The sequence below is a fragment of the Anomaloglossus baeobatrachus genome, chromosome 10, assembly GCF_048569485.1.
Source record: "Anomaloglossus baeobatrachus isolate aAnoBae1 chromosome 10, aAnoBae1.hap1, whole genome shotgun sequence".
In the NCBI taxonomy this organism is placed as follows: Eukaryota; Metazoa; Chordata; class Amphibia; order Anura; family Aromobatidae; genus Anomaloglossus; species Anomaloglossus baeobatrachus.
Genome location: NC_134362.1, coordinates 202,692,255 through 202,710,904, shown reverse-complemented (window position 1 = coordinate 202,710,904; position 18,650 = coordinate 202,692,255). Strand labels below are relative to the sequence as shown.

General features: G+C 43.7%; 1 long non-coding RNA gene across 2 annotated transcripts in view; it reads right to left on the bottom strand.

The window, feature by feature from the left end:
* The window catches only part of LOC142254244 (uncharacterized), a 247,632-nt gene extending 229,296 nt beyond the window's left edge, over positions 1–18,336 (bottom strand). Inside the window, exons 1-2 of one of the 2 annotated variants that reach the window (XR_012727212.1) lie at positions 18,277–18,336; positions 3,089–3,204 (exon numbers count right to left, since the gene is read on the bottom strand). This is a non-coding gene — a long non-coding RNA (uncharacterized LOC142254244). Of the gene's footprint in view, positions 1–3,088; positions 3,205–14,776; positions 14,938–18,276 lie in introns of those variants that run through there. The other variant, XR_012727213.1, reaches the window with a different exon arrangement.
* Between the last annotated feature and the right edge of the window lie 314 nt (positions 18,337–18,650).

The window sequence follows — 18,650 nt, the reverse complement described above, 5'->3', positions numbered from 1 at the left end:
GGTACGTGGCCAGGGATTAACCGCCACTGCAGTCGCTGTCCTCTGGGGCGGATGGTGTCACAGCTAGGATGGTTCAGCTTAATGCAGGTGAAGCTAGGCCCCAGGGAGGATGATGGAGGTAGTAGTTGGCATCAGAGCGCGGATTAACGGCAATGAAGGGCGGACACAGTAGTTGCGGTTCAAGGTCTTTACTCACTGACCGTGGGATGCCCGGAGGTGCCGGTCTCCGCTGTGATGGTCTCCAACCGATCCCAGATAAGTTAGAGGTAACCACCGGTATTTGAGAGTGTCCTTTCCCAAGGGTTGTCCCTTTAGAAGTGAGGAACCCGGGCTGAGCTTCCCGCTCCAAGCCTCAGGCGCCGTGAAGAAGGAGGAAGAAAGTGGTATCGTGTTGCCAGAACTGTAGTCCCGACTTGACTGACAATTGTGTAAAGGTTGCTCCTACTTCTACCCCAAGTGGTCCCGTCCCCCAGGTGGTTGTCCAAGTGACCAGGAAAGTCCCATGCCTCGTGATGGCCACCCCCCAGCCTACCCTAGTCCAATCCTCAGTAAGAAGGTACTTAAGCTGTATGTAAAGTGTAATGTGGAAACACCGGTGATTAACCACCTCCTTACCCAAGATGAATACTGCACCTTAAGTGAGGTGCAGTACCCTGTGGCGACTGAAGCCTTCAAGGGCGCCACAAATGTAATGTACAAGATGTATATTAGTCTGGTTTTCATTAGATTTAGATTGTCCAATCTCTAACTTATAATGGAGACGTCAGGTTCCGTCACTCGATTGAGTCATTTTATCAAATATGATGGAGAATGCAATGAAGGAGCCTCTGATACTGATGTGAATGGAGTGTCTCATACTTGTAAGAAAATTAATTATCTTCCCGTTTGACCCATCACTTACTCCCAGTGGCGTACTAGAGTCTGATAGGCCCTGGTGTGGAGTTTGAGCCTGGGCATCCCCCATATGTTTGTCAGATGTATGGGTCATTCTGACATTCTAAATTCTATAAAGATATACAAGTTGCTCCCCTCCCCCTTCATTGTGTAGTAATGTCTCCCATGATGTACTAATGTCCCACATCCTGGGCCACTTCCTGGTAAATATGTCCCCCATCCTGGTATATAGCCCCTTCAACCTGGTATATAGCTCTCCATCCTAGTATACAGCCCCTCATCCTGGTATATAACCCCCATCATGCTATATAGCCCCTCATTCTGGTATATGGCCCCCTTTATGCTATATAGCCCCCCTCCAATCATGATATGTAGCCCCTCATCCTGGTATATAGCCCCCCACTGCGCCATACACAGAAAAACAAATACATAAATAAACGTGCTCCCCTCATTGTCCTCCTGCGACACTGGCATGCCGGCAACTGACCAGTGTGTAAGCGGAGCAGCACATGACTTCAGTGTCATGCGCGGCCACTTACAGCACCGGCAGCTGTCAGCATATTTTGTACTCCCCATGCCCAGGACTGTGTGCGTGGGGAGCACTGAATATTCATGGCCTAAGGTGGCCGGCACATCCCAGCGCAGGGACCCGATGGGTCTCTGTGCTGTGATGTATTTCAGCTGGATTCGTGCCCTCAGACACACATCCATCTGAATCAGCATCTGGGGCAGGAGACTGCAGCTGCCTGTGCCTATGATTAGGATTCAGGAACCTACAGTCTCCCTCTTCTGTTCTCCCTGTGGAAAACGCTTGCGACTCTGCAGCAAAGAATTGACATGCATGTGTCTCGGAAAGCCGCACCGCAGGTCAGTTTACGCTACGAGCTGTACACGCACAGTGGGCAGGAGATTTCTAGAAATACCACCCACTATGCTTGTACTGTACGATACAGCTGAAACACGCACTGATCGTGGGCACGTACCCTAAAACGGGACAATTGCTCTGTTATAGACACAGCAGGTCCTTCTATCACTACATGTGGTCCCTATCGCAATGCTTTTCACTTTTTTTTTTCTTGCTCCTAATATACCCTCTAAATTCCCGTTCTACATTTCCAACAACCAGCACCTTAACAGGGATTCTCTCACTAGGTTTTTGCTACCTCATCTGTGAGTAGCATAATGTAGATACAGAGACCTTGATTCCAGCAATGTGTCACTTACTGAGCTGTTTGCTGTCATTTTGATACAATCACTGTTTTCTCTGCTGCAGATATAGCAGTTATACACAGCTCATGAATATGCTGGACTACCAGCAGCACGCCAAGTAGTCCTCAAATGATAGTTTGATAAAGATATTACAAGGCTGATCGGAAATATTGAGGGTTTTGGGGGGGTTTTCGTCATTAGTTATATAAAGTATATTAGAGTTACTCCACCATTCAAAATAACTAGTGATAAAAAATAATAAATCGCAGAGTTGAGCAAAAAGATTCACGAGACCCTGGTCCAGTGGAAACGCTCGTAGTCTGGGGTAAACCTCCTTCTCCTGGCCTCAATGATGATATCACACCGGACCTAAGGGGATGCTGGCAAATTTCCAAGGCTCAAGTCCAGCAGTCGTGGGCTATCAACGCGGCAGCTGGATTATTATTTATTGGCACAATAGATATAGTTGATAGGTTGCAAAAATAAACAGGTCCATCTTCTAAGCCTGGCTCACCGGTTACTATAACTTTATATAAAATCCATCAAAACACCCCAATAATTGTAAATGCAAACTGAATATTTCCCAAAGAGAATTGCCTTTTGAAATACAATATATTTGTTTTTATATCGACTCGACCGTGGAAAAAAAAAAAAAAAAAAACTCTGCAAAATGATAATCATGTTTCCTGTGCAGTAATTAACTTCTGATAAGGACACATTAATTATATCGAGTGATGAGAGTTTGGGGATATTACACGGCTTCACATGGGTATGTAATATAATTTATCACAAATCACAGAGCAATAGGTAATTATATTTGAACATAACAATACCTCCAGTGTATGGAGAGGCAAAACAGCAGAAGACCCGGGCGCGAAACAAACAGTGTCTATTACACAGTGTAGTGCGCATTGACTGTGGAGGTAACATGGGGCAATACTTATATTTTCTAGATACATCAGTTAATGTTGTGTTGGATTTTTACCTTGACTTTGCTCATGTTGAAATATAAAAAATTCCGGGTGCACTCGTGATCAAACAGTTGTGTCTTCTATATCATGGCACAAGACATCCCCACGAATTGAAGTGCGGCAGGCGACCCTGGAACGAAGCACATAAATAATCAAAACATCTTTTTAGTAGAGTTGAGCGGATTGCTAATAATCCGAGTCCGGCGGATCCTTCGCGGGTTGTCACAGGAGTCCGGATCTGATCCGGCCCAATGTAAGTCAATGGTGAGCGGATCCAGGGGGGGGGCGGGAAGGAGAGAGGGAAGGAGAGAGGGAAGGAGAGAGGGAAGAAGAGAGGGAAGAAGAGAGGGAAGAAGAGAGGGAAGAAGAGAGGGAAGAAGAGAGGGAAGAAGAGAGGGAAGAAGAGAGGGAAGAAGAGAGGGAAGAAGAGAGGGAAGAAGAGAGGGAAGAAGAGAGGGAAGAAGAGAGGGAAGAAGAGAGGGAAGAAGAGAGGGAAGAAGAGAGGGAAGAAGAGAGGGAAGAAGAGAGGGAAGGAGAGAGGGAAGGAGAGAGGGAAGGAGAGAGGGAAGGAGAGAGGGAAGGAGAGAGGGAAGGAGAGAGGGAAGGAGAGAGGGAAGGAGAGAGGGAAGGAGAGAGGGAAGGAGAGAGGGAAGGAGAGAGGGAAGGAGAGAGGGAAGGAGAGAGGGAAGGAGAGAGGGAAGGAGAGAGGGAAGGAGAGAGGGAAGGAGAGAGGGAAGGAGAGAGGGAAGAAGAGAGGGAAGGAGAGAGGGAAGGAGAGAGGGAAGGAGAGAGGGAAGGAGAGAGGGAAGAAGAGAGGGAAGGAGAGAGGGAAGGAGAGAGGGAAGGAGAGAGGGAAGGAGAGAGGGAAGGAGAGAGAGAGAGAAGGAGAGAGAGAGAGAGAGAAGGAGAGAGAGAGAGAAGGAGAGAGAGAGAGAGAGAAGGAGAGAGAGAGAAGGAGAGAGAGAGAGAGAAGGAGAGAGAGAGAGAGAAGGAGAGAGAGAGAAGGAGAGAGAGAGAAGGAGAGAGAGAGAGAGAGAAGGAGAGAGAGAGAAGGAGAGAGAGAGAGAGAGAAGGAGAGAGAGAGAGAAGGAGAGAGAGAGAGAGAGAAGGAGAGAGAGAGAGAGAGAGAAGGAGAGAGAGAGAGAGAGAGAAGGAGAGAGAGAGAGAGAGAGAAGGAGAGAGAGAGAGAGAGAAGGAGAGAGAGAGAGAGAGAGAGAGAGAGAGAGAGAGAGAGAGAGAGAGAGAGAGAGAGAGAGAAGGAGAGAGAGAGAGAGAGAGAGAGAGAGAGATAGATAGAAGGAGAGAGGGAGAAGAAGGAGAGAGGGAGAAGAAGGAGAGAGGGAGAAGAAGGAGAGAGGGAGAAGAAGGAGAGAGGGAGAAGAAGGAGAGAGGGAGAAGAAGGAGAGAGGGAGAAGAAGGAGAGAGGGAGAAAGAGAGAAAGAAATAGATAAAGAGAGAAAGAAAGAGAAAGAGAAAAAAAATAAAAAAAATCCCGAACCCGGATCGTGCAGCCGGATTCCCGGGTCCAGGTCGGACCCGGATCGGACGCTGAAACCGCGCGGATCCGGACTTTAACAGTTCGGGTCCGCTCAACACTACTTTTTAGTGGTGGCTCTTCAGGCTTTCTTTAGCAAATGCCTTAAACCGAACACTCCATCAATGGGAGCGATAATATCTCGAATGAAACATTTATTGGGACTAAAACTTTATAGAAGCGGAAAGGCGCAAAGAGAAATCCGCGGGAAAAGTTTTTCCACTGTGGAAAAAGTTCATTCAGTTTCATTACAGTCCTTAGGAGATCCTGAAAATAATTAGCCCTTTCCGCCATACAGAATGGAACTGCCTGGAAGACCCGGCAGGGGCATTGGGGGTCTTAGAACCGTCAGACACTTAGAAAGTGTATCATATGGAGATGGTAGTCACACTCACATTCTTATTCTTAGTTTGTGATACTACCTTTTCTTTTTATTTTCTTTGCTTGCAAGTTTAACAGATGCATTGATGAACAAATCAATCTCTGATATTTACTATTTGACCATGAAATTGCTTTATTTTCTGTTATGTTTGGAAATGTGAATAAAAAAAATATGTTAAAAAAATAAAAATGTATATATATTATATAAATTAAATATATACACACACACACACACTAATTATATATATATATATATATATATATATATAATATATATATATATATATATATATATATATATATATATATATATTATATATATATAAAAAGCTGAGTGTATGTATCTGTTTATATATGTGTGTATGTCTGCTAAAGGAATTCCCACCATCGAATTTACAATCACGAAATATTGCACAGACGCCTCATGTGACCCAGGGAACGTCATAGACTAATGTTTTGACGGGAAAATTTAACCCCGCGCTATACAGTAAAGGCCGCTTTACACGCTGCAACATCGCTCAAGCGATCTCGTTGGGGTCACGAAATTTGTGACGCAAATCTGGCCGCTTTAGCGATGTCGTTGCGTGTGACACCTATGAGCGATTTTGAATCGTCGCAAAAACGTTCAAAATCGCTCATCGGTGACATGCCCCTCTATTCTCGATTATCGTTGCTGCTGCAGCTAGCGGTGTAGTTCCTCGTTGCTGCGGCAGCACACATCACTATGTGTGACACCGCAGGAACGAGGAACCTCTCCTTACCTGCGCCCGCCTGCAATGAGGAAGGAAGAAGGTGGGCGGCATGTTCCGGCCGCTCATCTCCGCCCCTATTGGGCGGCGGTTCAGTGACGCTGCTGTGACAACGCTATGACGCTGAACGAACCACCCCCTTAGAAAGGAGGCGGTTCGCCGGTCACAGCGACGTCGCTAGGCAGGTAAATAGTGTAACGGGTCCGAACGATGTTGTGCGCCACGGGCAGCAATTTGCCTGTGTCGCACAACCGATGGGGGCAAGTACGCTCGCTAGCGATATCGGTCACGATATCGCAGCATGTAAAGCGGCCTTTACTCTCCAAAAAAACCTGCCTCCATTAAAGTGAATGGAGCTGCCAGCTAGTATAAGAAGCTTATTTGTGAGGTAATAAGATGTAGGTGGGAAGACGGATGGAGACAGAGTGAGACAGACAGAGGCAGACAGGGAAAGAGACAAAAACAGTGAGAGAGACAGAGACAAGGAAACAGACAGGGAACGAGGCAGACAGGGAAAGGAGACAGACAGGGAAAGGAGACTAGATTAGGAGAGAAAAGGCGCAATAGGGTCTTACCCGATATACTGGGTAAAAAGGTATAAAGAAATGATGCACTAACCTGATCGGGTTGTGCCAGTTTCTTTTCCTTGAAGAAGGAGGCAGTTGTGGTCTCCGAAACGCATAGGAATGAAATGAAATAAAAGAATTGTGTGTTCAACACTGATGTCCATGGTCTTCAAGCGCGGTGTTAAACCTGTTTTCCTCCAGTTCCGAAGTTGATGTCAGGGAAAGGAGACTGACAGAGACAGGGATAGAGAGAGACAGAGACAGGGATAGAGAGAGACAGACACAGGGATAGAGAGAGAGAGACAGACACAGGGATAGAGAGAGAGACAGACACAGGGATAGAGAGAGACAGACACAGGGATAGAGAGAGAGACAGACACAGGGATAGAGAGAGAGACAGACACAGGGATAGAGAGAGACAGACACAGGGATAGAGAGAGACAGACACAGGGATAGAGAGAGACAGACACAGGGATAGAGAGAGACACAGACAGAGAGATAGACACAGACAGACACACATGGATAGATAGAGAGACACACAGAGAAAGAGACAGAGACAGGCACACGGAGACAGAGACAGACACTGACACAGACAAAGAGACAAACAGAGACAGACAGAGAGACAGAGACAGGCAGAGACAGACAGAGACTGGGAGACAGTTACTATCCCTGGGTACTACAGCTAGTTACTACAGCTAGTAATATATAGTGTGTCCACCCATATCCTGTTCACCGCCATTAACTTGAAAACGGCGGCAGCTATAGGCATAGAAGTGGTGTCTAGGTATAGTAAAGTAGTCATGCGCTATGCAATGAAACCACCTATTGCACCACCTGGTAGAAAACAACGGAGTTAGCATTTTTATCTCAAAAACGGAACGAGATAGAGAAACAAAAATGAATTACAAAATTGTATGGCATCCCATATGGCATAGAAACCCATGACCCCCCAAAAACATTGAATGCTGGTCATGCATATGGCACTCATTTAACTTTAAGGCTCAAAGTGTCCCCCGTCAGCTGCAATGCACATCTGGACTCTGGGCAGCATACTGTATCTTGCTGCACGTTGTGCAATATGGTAGCGGACACGTTTGCACAAGCATCTGTGATACGTCGTCGAAGGTCCTGCAATATTGGTGGAGGGGTCCCATACACCTGCTGTTTGATGTGACCTCACAAAAAGAAGTCCAATGGGGTCAGATCAGGTGAGCGTGGAGGCCACTCCACACAGCCACCATACCCAATGACTTGTAGGAAGGTCTCCATGAGGTATCGCTTCACGTCCACAGCCTTGTGAGTTTTACATGTTCTAATCATAGCATTTCTGTATGCAAGGTGTCGATTCGTATTGAATTGATGATGCCCTACAACTTTGTAATTCACTTTTTTTCTCTATCTCGTTCCATTTTCGAGATAAAAATGCTAACTCCGTTGTTTTCCACCAGGTAGCGCTATAGGTGGCTTCATTGCGTAGCGCATGGATACTTCACTAAACCTAGACACCACTACTATGCCTATAGCTGCCGCCGTTCTCAAGTTAATGGTGGTGGACAGGATATGGATGGACACACTGTATATTACACACACATATACTGCTCAAAAAAATAAAGGGAACACTTAACAAAATGGTATTTTAGTGTTCCCTTTATTTTTTTGAGAATATATATATATATATATATATATATATATATATATATATATATATATATATATATATATATATATATATATATATATACACACATATACACACTAACCGTAGTACCCAGCGTTGCCCGGGACAATAACTGTCTCTCTGGCTCTTTCCCCGTCTTTGTCTGCCTCTGTCAGTCTCTTTCCTGTGTCTTTCGCAGTCTGTCTCTTACTCTATCTGTACCTATGTCTGTCTCTTTCTGTTTCTCTTTAGCTGTCTCCTTACCGACATCATATTACCTCACACATAGGCTTCTTATACTAAATTTATTTTGTTCCTATAGCAACCAATCACAGCTGCTATTAATTTGTAGCTCGCAGCTCCAATCGCTTTAATGGAGGCAGGTTTTTTGGAGAGTAACTAAAGCGCGGGGTTAAATATTTTGGTCAAAACATAGGTCTATGATGTCCCCTGAGCCACATGAGGCGTCAGTGCAAAATTTCGTGATTGTAAATGCGATGGTGCGTATTCCTTTAGCGGATATACACAAATAAACTCAGCTTTTTTTTATATATATATATATATATATATATATATATATATATATATATATTATATATATATATATATATATATGAGATTCCATAATTTTTATTAGGTTTTCAAATTTTGTAAATAGAACAGTTATAACAAAAACAAAAGTAAAAATTGTATTGCATTACATCATGTAATATCAAACACATAATACGTATAGACATATGCAATAAAAGAAGCTAACAAATAATAGATACTAACAGATAAATAATAACAAACATACAATATAAAGCACATGGAAGACATTAGAATAAGAATTATGTTGGGTCTCATTGTCGAGAGCGTATTCTACCAGCGTTTACCCAGCCCCTTCCCCACACTTCTACTGATCAGAAGTTGCAGTACAGTAATGGTACTGTTAAAAGTCTCAGTATTGTTTATAGTACTGGATTTATACAGGGATGAACGCCATTGTCACCCAATACCAGCAATCCAAGGCTTTTGTGGATTGACTATGCAGAAATAATGAACATGAAGAATAAAAATCCAATCATTTTTTTTTCCTATTGCTTGTATAGGGAGCTGTGTATTAGTAAATTTAAGGCATAACCGTCATTTAAATTTTTATTTCATAAATCAATAGTGCACATGAAAATAGGCAACTTTGTAATATATCTTATCAGACAATTATGTTTCTTTCTCTGCCAGAATTGATCAGTCATTAGCAAAATTCATCATCATAGGAGATGGCAGTTGTTATTGATGGGATTCTATGAAGGGAGGAGTTAAAGGCAGTGGGAGGAGCCAGAGCACCGCCCCTTCTCCCTCTTCTATCTACAAGGAATCTTATCAGTAACAACTGCCATCTCCTATCTTAAGAATTTGATAGTCTTCACTGAATACAGAATTAAGAATTTTGATAATGACTGATCAATTCTGGCAGAGAAACAAGCAAAATTATACCAGCCTTTACCCAAAAATTGCACCATTGTTTCTTTTTTTTTTTTTTTTTTAATTTACCATGTTTACTATATGGTAAAACTGACCTGGCATTATGATTCCCCAGGGCAGTACGAGTTTGCAGACACCAAACATGTATAATTTTACTTTTATTTAAGTGGTGAAAAAAAAATGCCGAAGTTTGTAAGAAAAAAAATTAAAAAAAAAAAAAAAGAACTTTGCTTTTGGCGCCATTTTAAGAGATCCGTAGCGGTCTCATTTTTCATGATATCGGGCTCAGTGGTGGCTTATTTTTTGCACCTTGAACTGACGTTTTTAAATCATATCATTTTGATGTAAATGAGACGTATTGAATGCCTGTTATTGCATTTTGATGCAATTTTGCGGTGACCAACAACACTGTAATTCTGTTGTGGAGGGGGGGGGGTGTTTAAGGCTACACCACCCCCTGGAGAAGTAGCCTGAACACAGAAAGGTTAATCTAATATACTAATATAATATGTCAAGGGAGGAATTTGGGTGAAGACTGCTAATGGAGTCTTCGTTTGGCATATTCAGAGACGGTGCCGTATTAGCTGTATACCAGTGCCAATATATCAATGTATAAGACAATGAACACACAGCCATGCTCTCTCTTTCAGCCAGCGTCTTCCACTGACTCGTGTATTGGATAGATCCAATTATACAATATGCATGAATAACCTTAATTTCTCACAGCACATTATTTGTTTCTTGTACATTCTGTGTGAAGCTACTGATAAGACTTTTGCTCATCATTAAGAGACTTTCATCGGTTGTACATCTGTTCTCATTCTTGGTAACCGCTTCATGACTATACAACTTTAAATTATATTATGGGTCTATGCGATGGCTACATAGACAGGCAGATAATTATGCAACTACATCAACATTTTGATTATTTATATACACAGATATCCTTATTACGTTTGAAGAAACAAGCTATAGCTCAGACGACCTCCACAAATAAATTAGGTGTACGTTGTAAATGGCTACCAGGTGGCAGTGTGGGTTAATGACAGCTGCCCTGGCACCTGGTTAGGCAGAACAAGGGTTAAGAAAAAGGAGGAGGATAGGGTATATATAGGACAGGATGTAGAAGGAGGGTAGGAGAGTCCCTTAGTAGGAGAAAGCAATAACAAGCCACTATATTCTTTGATGAATGATCCTAAGGGTCAACCTTTTGACACTGGACATGCGGGATCCTGCTCTTTAGAGAACTGTCTGAACTGTGTCCCCAGAAGAGAGGTGGCATCCATTCATTCCTGGATCAGAAAACCCAAAGAAATCCCCTGCGAGACCAAAGGTCAGTGAGCCCTTAAAAGGAGAAGGGTAGGTCCTGGCCAAAAGCATGAACGGAGGAGTGCTGTCGCACTGAGCCCTTCCAAAGAGCAAGATAATCACTGTGGGTGGGATGGATAGGCTTAAGGACTATTTGAATCGGTTTGTGCAGAGTGACATCAGACGGGAGAATGAGGGACCTAGTGGTGTCCGATGGAGCACAGGTGCCAGGAAAGCGATCGTCCGCTTTTCTTTTTCTAACCATGGAGTATATTGTTCGGGAAGCGACTCCGTTGCCAAGTTTTTGCTCTTTATAAAACAGTTAGATAGAATAGATCCGTACAGCGGCAGACACGGGGTGCATGATGTGTTGTACTCGTCACGCTTCGAGCATTTGACTTCGGGGTAATGATCCCATTGTCAAATTTGTATTTTGAGAACACAGTTTTAGGTGTTCCTCTATATTTACGCCTCTGAGTTGTGCGAGCTCTATAGCTATGCATGAGTCGGAAACAAAGAAAAAAAAAAATAATTGGATATAAAAATGAAACTGAATGTAAAATGTCCATTCAAATGCAGACCCAAGTACAGAAAACGACTTGATATTTCATTAATTAATACATCACCAGATAGCAGCGCAAAAATACCATGTCTAGTTATCTGGCGCCTCAGATGCAGAACACGGGCTCATTAGTCTTATGTACATCAAGCAAGAAATTCTATTTATTCTTTCTAAAATAATGATTTGCTTTTTGTTCAGCATGCGGCTATGTAACATGGTTGCTAAAATGGTGAGAAAATGTTAAAAAACATATAATTTACCATACGTAAAAAAAAAAAAAAAAAAAATAATATAGAGAGGAGCAACCATTCCTACAGTTATTTGCTATCATTATAAGGGTTCCATGATGAATACAGTAATGCTACCATCTCATGTACATGGGGTCTCCCGACAACCCCTGGAGGTGAGAAAGCAGGATTGAGCAACAATGTAGAGGTTTAGCACCACCAACTTACTGAAAATTCCACTTAGGCAACAATGATACTGAAGCATTTAGGATAGGGCTATTAAGTGGTACGCTGAAACAAGCAAAGTTCGACATAACATCAGAAAAAAAAAGAAAAGAAGCAGCCGTACTCACCATTTATGTCCAAGTGTCCTTTATTGAAGATCAATAACATCACCAGAGACCGGTGTGCATTGGGACAACGGACGTTTTGTGCGATTCAAACTGCACTTCAAAAGCAGTTTGACACGCGCGAAACGTTTGTCATCCCAATGCACCCCACTTCCCCTCACCTGCAGCCCGTTCCCCAGTGATTTTCTTTTTGAAAATCCATAAAATCACCATGGAACGGGGTGCAGGTAAGGGGGAGCGGGGTGCATTGGAACAACGGCCATTTCGCGCGTGTCAAACTGTACTTCAACAGCAGTTTGACACACGCGAAACGGACGTCGTCCAATGCACTTCGTTCACAGGTGATTTTATGGATCTTCCAAAAGAGAAAAAAAGGATTGGGTATGTTGAAATTCAGTATGCCTGTACTAGTGATGAGGGAGTACTAAAATGCTCGGTACTTGAATCGAGCAGGTCAGACAATGGGATTGACTCCCGTGCCGAGCATAATGGAAGTCAATAGGAAGCTTGAGCATGTTTACGGAAGACGGAAATGTGTCGCCCGGGGACCAGGGGTTACTCAGATCCGGGCCACGAGGTCACTTCTGTGGGTATCACGGTAGCGTGACCCGGTCTGTGATCCCAGGCTCCACAGTAAAAGGGGATTTGGTAAGGGAGATTGTCCGTGACGCCACCCACAGTTGTGGTGAAGTTGTGACACCACCGCTGCTCTGGACGGGGATCCCGGGAGTGATGGTATGGAGCAGCTAGATGTTAGTTCTCCCCTCCGTGGGTAGGGGGTTGGTTGTCCCGGGGCCCGGTGAGGTAGGTGGATGGGTAGCAGGCGGGTTACGGGGCCTGGTGAGGTGCAGGGTCGCAGGGGCAGCGCTGTGCCGCACGGCACGGGGTACTCACTCAGCCAGTAATCACGACACAGTCCTTGGTAAAACACTCGGCTGGATGGACGGGTGCCCACAGACGGCTGCGGTTGTTGTTTCTCCCCTGACCCAGTTTGGTGGTGTAAGTCCTTTCTTCCACCTCCGTGCACGCTCCTCCTGCGCTCCGGCTTCCAGCTGGCTCCCCGGTTCGGTACCGGTGGGCCACTGCCCAGCCCCGGCTACCTACGGTTCCACCAGCTGTCTCCCCGGCTCCCTGCAGACGGCCACTACCGTCTGCCTGACTCTCTGCTGCACGATTGCCCTAGGCTCCAATCCTAGGCCCCAGTCTGCGTCTGCCTCTCTGCAGACCTCTTCTCTCCTCCTCCGCCTGAACTTGACTGGGCTTGTTTCCTGCCTCAGGCCAGCTAACTCCTGGGTGGGCGTCTCCATCTCCTGACTCCGCCCACCTGGTGTGTCAGTCTGAGCCCGAGGAAAGGAATCAAGTTTCACTGGGGATGGCTGCCGTGAAACTGCTGGGGGTGGGGGTGTGTGTGTGTTGTTACCTGTGGCCCCTGGCTTGTCCAGGGCGCCACAGAAACATATTCATTCATTCTCTCTCTCCTCTCCTTTTGGGCGGGGAGTCGAGCACTCGTAAGATGCTCAATTGACTATCGAGCATGCTCGCTCATCATTAGCCTGTACCCTTTTCCTAACAGGAGGATAAGCAGCTGCCAGAGGTATCCCTAATATTTGTAAACAATATTGGTAACTTTGGACAAGTCAAGGTTCAAAAAGAGGCATGAGTTATGCAAAACCTAGCTAAAAATGAACAATGCTTCCCAATTTCGGGCACTACCAGGGCAGTCCTGGGGAGCAAAACTTCAGTAACACTATTTTAGGAAAGGGCCTCTAGTGCCTTAAAGAGGTTTTCCCATGAACGAAGTTAATTTTAATAAAGGGATCTTGGAATAAGAATAAGTTCCATAACTGGATATTTTTATTAAACATTCCTTTGATGAGATAATCTTTAAAATGTGCCCCTGCTATGTACTGCGTAATAGCTGTGTCTGACCGATGTACAGGGACAAGTTCTGATCATACCATAGCTCCTGGGCCAAGGAGGAAGCAAGAAAAAAAAAAAAAAGAAAGAGACTACAGCATGACATTACAGCTGCTGCTTTCTGTGAGGTAACACATTTCCCTCCCTGTTTTTTAAAAAAATGTTTTACCTCAAAGAAAGAATTATTTGTAATACTGTGCTGTAAAGTCTGCATACGCTTTTGCTTCCTCGCCTGTCCAGATGTGGTATGATCTGACCACGTGTCTCAGGGCCGGCTCCATGTTTTCGTCGGCCCCGAGAGAAAGAGACTCAGTAGGCACCATGTACACACTCAGGCATACGTACATATACATATTTGAAGACAAATTCACAAAAATAGATATAATCAGAAATTATATATCATATACAGACACACACAGTTGTTAGGTTGACCAATAGGTCACAACTGTTGCCAGCGATGACCAAATGCGGAGGGAGTCCCAGGTCCCCCCTCAGCCCTAATGAGATACAGACAAACGCTGATATCTGCACATAAGGTAAGAAGGAGTGTGCGCTCCGAAGAAGACTGCTAGTTTATTATCACATACAGGGTTTATCAACCTAATAGGGGCGTAGCTATGTCGTGTACAGAGACACAAGTTTCATTTCCCAACAAAGCATAAATGAGTTTCGATTCTTGGCGTAAGCGTAACTTTCCATTTCTCAGTAAAAACACAACTGTCATTGTCTTAGACTAGGCACAGGTCTTATCTCTGTCCTTGCATCTCAGCGTCTAGAGTCCTTGAATCCGCTCTCAGCGTCATAGCGCAGCTTGTTTGTTCATCTTACAAAACAACATGAATGTCCATCTATTCAATTTTAAGTTAACTCTTTCCTCACACAGTCATATAGACTGACAAACATACATACAGTATACACATCATACAAACACAAGCAGACACATTAGATATTTTTAATATGGGGAAGCCAGCAGAAAGCCTTGCTCACCTCCATGCGGGTTGTCTTCTGTTCAGCTCCTCCCAGGCATGTGGCTCTGCATGGCACGCTGCTTGATGGGCATCACTTTAAGGGCTAAGCCACACGGCGAGAAAATCGGTGCGAGTGGAGTGCGATAAAACATCGCATTCCACTCGGACCAATTCTAGCCTGTGTGTCAGCACACATGGGCGATTATTTTCTCAGCCCTAATCGGACTGAGAAAACAATCGCAGCATGCTGCGATTGTAATCCGAGACTCTTTCTCTCGCACCCATTCAAGTGAATGGGGCGAGAGAAAAATCGCACTGCACTCGCAGTACTGCTAGTGCAGTGCGAGAATGGCTATAGCTGACTACGCAGGAGAGAGGGAGAGAAATCCCTCCCTCCCCTCCTGAGTGCCGGCCCGCCCCCCGCAGCTGAGGTCTGCTCGCACGAACGGACCTCAGTTGCAAGGACACAAGCATGAGACTCGGCTCTGCTGTACTGCCAGCACGAGCCGAGTCTCATGCAAGGGGATCGCAGTAGTGCCCGTGTGGCCCCAGCCTTACAGACATGTATCCTAGCAGTAAAGCTGCCGGGCCGGCAACGTGCTTTTAATTCTGTTTGTATGCCAGCCCAGCAGCAGCACTTGACAGCAGACAAGGCTGCACAGTCCACACCGACACTTCTGTGATATAATATATATATATATATATATATATATATATATATATATATATATATATATATATATATATGTATTAGATAGATCATAGGTGACATGGGGCTACAGTATATCCATCACAGGAGTGGCTGGGGGCATAGACATTACAGGAGGAAACTGGGGCAGCCGCTCCTCTCCATCTGTGGGACAGGAGCGCTAACTCCACCCACAGATGAATTCTGTCCTTCAATGCATGTGCACTTACCGTTCACTGCTGAATGCTGCGTATGGGTACTTGGTGGATTTAAATGGCCAGCTGCCAGCAAAATGCACATGTTGGCCCAAGTACTGTGGTTAATGGGAATCTGCTTGGGGCCACAGAAAAGGTCACCGCATCTGCCAACAGTGAGTGGGCCCACTCCATCCCCCCATTTGTCCAGGGTCTCGGCACTTGCCTGGGTGCGTCGGGTGGTGACACTGGCCCTGATGTCCTTGTACGGTAAGACACGGCCATTACACGGTACACAGCAGGGGCACATTAATAAGATTATCTCAGCACATGAATTTTTTTTTTTTTCTCTTAACAGCCAATTGTGGAAATTATTATTACTCCGAGATCTATTGATTAAAATCAATTTTGTTTCTGGGAAAACCCCTTTAATTTAAAAATCCAGTCCTGGTAAAGTCACCATTCCTAAATCAGCTTGACAATCCACGCCTTTTTTTTTCCTTCTTCCTCTGAGCCAATTATGTCACAACAAAATTACGACAGACTTAATTGCAATTGCATTACTGATGGAAGGAGAAGTGCAATGCATTTTTGGTAATGTTGTCCCTTTATACTGTGGATTAGTGGAGGTCTCACCAGCAGCCCCCTTAAGTCTCTAAACCTCCAAATTTTGATTTATTTTTTTTTTAGCCAGGCACATCCTTTTGCAGCTTCTTTTTTTTTTTAGAAAAAAAATTGACAAAAAAAATTATATATATTACACAAAACTGATTTTGTTTTTTGTTTTTTTACATGTGGTGGCCCAATCTGCTTTCCCTAGTACTGCTTTAAAAAAAAAATGCAAGAAAACAAACCATACAGGTAACACAGTCCTCAATTAGTTCCACCTGGTGGACATTATCAGTACTGCGTATATCATGGAGGACAAAATGTGACAAATGAGCACAAAGTATGTTTTGAAGCTTTTTCCATAAATTTTTTGTCATTCAATGAGTTTTCTTTATTTTCATGACTCTGAAAATTGTAGATTCACATTGAAGGGATCAAAGCTATGAATTAAAACATGTGGAATGAAATACTTAAAAAAGTGTGAAACAACTGAAAATATGTCTTATATTCTAGGTTCTTCAAAGTAGCCACCTTTTGCTTTGATTACTGCTTTGCACACTCTTGGCATTCTCTTGATGAGCTTCAAGAGGTAGTCACCGGAAATGGTTTTCCAACATTTTTGAAGGAGTTCCCAGAGATGCTTAGCACTTGTTGGCCCTTTTGCCTTTACTCTGCGGTCCAGCTCACCCCAAACCATCTCGATTGGGTTCAGGTCTGGTGACTGTGGAGGCCAGGTCATCTGGTGTAGCACCCCATCACTCTCCTTCTTAGTCAAATAGGCCTTACACAGCCTGGAGGTGTGTTTGGGGTCATTGTCCTGTTGAAAAATAAATGATGGTCCAACTAAACGCAAACCGGATGGAATAGCACGCCGCTGCAAGATGCTGTGGTAGGCATGCTGGCTCTGTATGCCTTCAATTTTGAATAAATCCCCAACAGTGTCACCAGCAAAGCACCCCCACACCATCACACCTCCTTCTCCTCCATGCTTCACGGTGGGAACCAGACATGTAGAGTCCATCCGTTCACCTTCTCTACAAAGACACGGTGGTTGGATTCAAAGATCTCAAATTTGGACTCATCAGACCAAAGCACAGATTTCCACTGGTCTAATGTCCATTCCTTGTGTTCTTTAGCCCAAACAAGTCTCTTCTGCTTGTTGCCTGTCCTTAGCAGTGGTTTCCTAGCAGCGATTTTACCATGAAGGCCTGCTGCACAAAGTCTCCTCTTAACAGTTGTTCTAGAGATGAGAAGGTGTGTCCAAACTTTTGGTTAGTACTATATATATTTATATTACACACACACATACACACACACACACACATATAATTTAATTATTTTTGTGCAAGCGCCAGGATTTGGTGCAAAAACGACAACGAATACAATACAAACAAGAATAATGAAAAAAACAAAACACAATATGAATAGACGTCAGAAAAATTACTCTAGATTGCGCGTTATTTTGTTTTTACTTTTTGGAAAAATCATAATTGAATCACCTGAAAACATCTGGAAACGCCAAACCTCGCCCACAAAAGGCGAACATTTAAAATAAAAAAATGAAAAAAAAATGAAAAATACAGGCAAATATAAAATAGACCTTAAAAAACACGCAAATTAAAAGAAGGGTAAGGCACAACTAAAAAAATAGACAAATCCTCCCAAAAAAAAACTTAAGAAAAAAAGGTGCAAATTCAGTAATGAATCGGGCCCCTGGATTTGGGCTTGGTTTTGTATGAGCCAGCGCTTTTTTGGTGCCATTTTTTATACGTTTTTTTTTTCTGCGTCGTTTTTCAGTGCGTTTTAAGTTTAATTATATCATAGTTTGTGCTTTTTTGCAGCGGTTCAGCAGCAAAAAACCTTAAAAAAAAATAAAATGTATTTTTATGGCGATTTAAGCAAAAAAAAAAAGGGAAAAAAATACATTGTACATACGCAATTTTTATTGAAGAGATATCAAACATAAATAACTATGAGGTAATGCCTATACTTTACATGCTATAGTGTAATATATATTCTGTGGCTTACGTTGGTTTTCGGTCACGTCCTCTTCGGATTCCACACAGTCACGTTTCTGCAATAATTCCTGTCATTTGGAAAATTGTAAAAATTACCTCAATATTTCATCTTTTTACCTCAGGTCATTAACGTCTCACATCACATTCCCTTCAGTTTACCTCAGGATGGAAGAAGCCCTGACAGGAAATCATCCAGCGTCGCGTAAAAAGTCACCAGTGACAAGAAAGGGGAGGAGTTACCAACAACAACCAATCAGATTCTATCTCAGACCATTACCGGGTAGAAGAATAAAAAGGTAAATACTGATTGGCTGCTGTGGGTAATTTATGTGGTAGTAGTGTCTACATACAGGAGATTTGCCGGCCATAGCAACCAATCAAAGA